The 2838-nt window shown below is 43.7% G+C and overlaps 1 pseudogene across 1 annotated transcript; it reads right to left on the bottom strand.

The window, feature by feature from the left end:
* Positions 1–1046: 1046 nt before the first annotated feature.
* On the bottom strand, positions 1047–2155 carry LOC143594515 (short chain aldehyde dehydrogenase 1-like; annotated as a pseudogene). The gene is made up of 2 exons (XR_013146347.1): positions 2133–2155; positions 1047–1773 (listed from the first exon to the last, which is right to left on the bottom strand). The product of XR_013146347.1 is annotated as a short chain aldehyde dehydrogenase 1-like (transcript).
* Positions 2156–2838: the final 683 nt, after the last annotated feature.

Here is a 2838-nt window from a genome sequence, read left to right on the forward strand (position 1 = left end):
GAAGAGGTAGGTCCCAGCAGAGCCCAGTTGGACCCGCAAGACTCACCTCAAAGAGAGACGTCTGCGCAGTTGAACTCGCAAGACTCACCTGCAATAGGGACGTCTGCGCAAAGGCTAAACTCGCAAAGACTCACCTTGAAGAGAGACGTCTGCGCAGAAACCAACTGGATCCTCAGGACCCACCATGCTCAGAGACGTGACGTCCTTACGCGCAGTACACAAGCTGTTCCCGCAGGAAAAGCCTCCCAATGGTCGACGTACTCCGCCTGTTCCCGCAGCAACGGATACTAGCCATCAGGGAAGGCTACCCGCGCAGCAAGGCTACACGCACAAGGCACTTAACTCTTAAATAATTCAGTAATGCCACCTGAAGAAGGAGTGAGCAAGCCGGGAACACTCCCGCACAAAGCCGGGAAAACTCCCGCCCAAATGAGCCAGTCCGTACGATACTGGAGGATCTTTTGTACTGTACCTGACGAGGTATGGACAAAAGATCTAACCAAAGATACGACAGCTCACTGACAACAGTATGACGAGCAGCACGCTCTTGTACTGTATGTCACTATCAGCCGCTGCCTACTCACCAACCTGTCGGAGGACGTGCATAGCCTGCAGTTGGTGGAACATGAATAGTACACAGCCGGCCTGGTCACTATCAGCCGCTGCCTACCCACCAACCACCATGGCCGTGCGTAGCCCACAGTTGGCAGAACATGAATACTATTCAGCCGGCTGTACCTGCTTGGAAACCTACCTTCGGCTATAAATACTCCAACACCTTGGAACGGTATGATCATCTCATCTCATACCATCATATCTGCTCTAGTCATTTCTCTTAATACACACTTATATTCAAGAGCAATCTAGTCTGATTCTCACGCCGGAGGGTGGTCACAAGGAGGTACCCCCCTTCTCAGTGACGAGCTCACGGTATCTGTTTTGCAGGTCATCTGAAGAACCATCTTTGCCGGATCTAACCCCTCGTGGGAAACATCTATTTAACCCCCAGATTATCCGTAATCTGCCCGGGGTCGATTAGTGTTTCTTCACCCGGTCACAAACTTTGAACCATCACTTGCTAAATACACCGCGGCCTCAGCCACATCCTCCGCGGTCGGCACCACCTCTTTCAACACCGCGGCTGCACACAAAATCTCGTCCACCGCGGCCTTCTCCAGCCCCATTGCATTTGTCAACAACGGGGTCGAAACCGACCCCGGTGAAATGCAATTAACCCTAATCCCATGTTGCCCTAATTCCACACACAAGTTCTTCATTAACCCGACTACCGCGTGCTTTGATACCGTGTAGGCGTGCGGTGACTCGCCCGACACCACGGATGCTGAACTTGAAGTGAATAATATCACTCCACGTTTCGCGGGGATCATAACCCTAGCAGCATGTTTAGCTCTCAAAAACGAACCAAACACGTTTACATCGAACACGCGCTTGAAGTTTTCGTTATCCGAGTCTAGGATTGTGAAATCCAAGTTCCCCGGGATGCCCGCGTTGTTGAACATGATGTCGAGCTTCCCAAATGTGGAAACCGCGGTGTCGACAACGTTTTTGACGTCGGATTCTTGACTGACGTCGCAATGGACGTAAATGACATCGTTGATGGAGTTTCACGCGAGTTCTTTACAAAGGGAAAGCCCCTTTTCATCTTGGACGTCGGCGATCAAGACTTTGGCACCGTGTTTAGCGAATAAGCGAACGGTGCTTTCGCCGAAGCCGCTAGCGCCACCGGTGACTATGGCGACTTTGCTCTCTAATCTGTACCATTACATGGAAAAATGCTATTAGTAGGTGGTTCGGATTCTGAAAAGCAGACTTATTTAAATATTATATAATACTTTTTTTAAGTTCGCTGGTATGACAAATGAACTAGTCAGGTTGGATTGGGTGACAAGCGATCTGTATGAAGTTTTTCAACAAACTATATACAGTTCAGCTTGACACCCAAGACACCGGTGAGTTGTAGGATAGGGATATTCTAAAAGTACTAGAAATTATAGTGTAATAATAATAATAATAATAATAATAATAATAATAATAAGAGCAATGCTTATATAAAGGTAATGTAGGGGAAAAAAAGAGCATTATTTAACGACGTGAGAGTTCTTCGCACATACCTATTGGGAATAAAACCATTCATTTTGCGTTTATGGCAAATGAATGGAAGAAGCTGGTAATTTATAGGCCGCATGATTCAAAACCAACTAAAAATAATAATAAATGCTTCTTTACAATTTTGTTTACAGAGCTAGCTATGGTGTTATGACATGGGTGAGCAATATGCAAGGACACATCATATCATATAAGCGTGTAGTTAGGCTATTTGTAGTGCATGGCTATAAAATAGGGGCGATTTTTGATATGTGACGTCACGTCAGCAGATAGGTGATTTTCATTTTAGAAGTTTAATGGTGTTATAGCTCATAAGATCATATATATATATATATATATATATATATATATATATATATATATATATATATATATATATATATATATATATATATATATATATATGTATGTATACATTTATACACACATATTTAATTTAATAATATTAAATCAACAAACACACCCGGCGACAAATTACCCCTCTTATCGCCAGGGGGAGGGGGGGGGGGTGTTCCCTCCAAAATTGCCCAGTATCGCTCAAATTTGTAGCCCACTACATATTGCCTTAGTAAATGGATCTTCCTCATTTCACACTCACTAGAGCGTTTATATGTTAAGAAAGTTATTAAGATTTGTTAGTTAGTTAGTTATAGTTTATTGATTAGTTAATTCATTAGACAAACAAAAACTTATAATTTTAATATTCAACTA

The sequence above is a fragment of the Bidens hawaiensis genome, unplaced genomic scaffold (assembly GCF_021521415.1).
Source record: "Bidens hawaiensis isolate Kalapana, Puna unplaced genomic scaffold, B.hawaiensis_p1.1 tig00043761_1, whole genome shotgun sequence".
NCBI lineage: Eukaryota > Viridiplantae > Streptophyta > Magnoliopsida > Asterales > Asteraceae > Bidens > Bidens hawaiensis.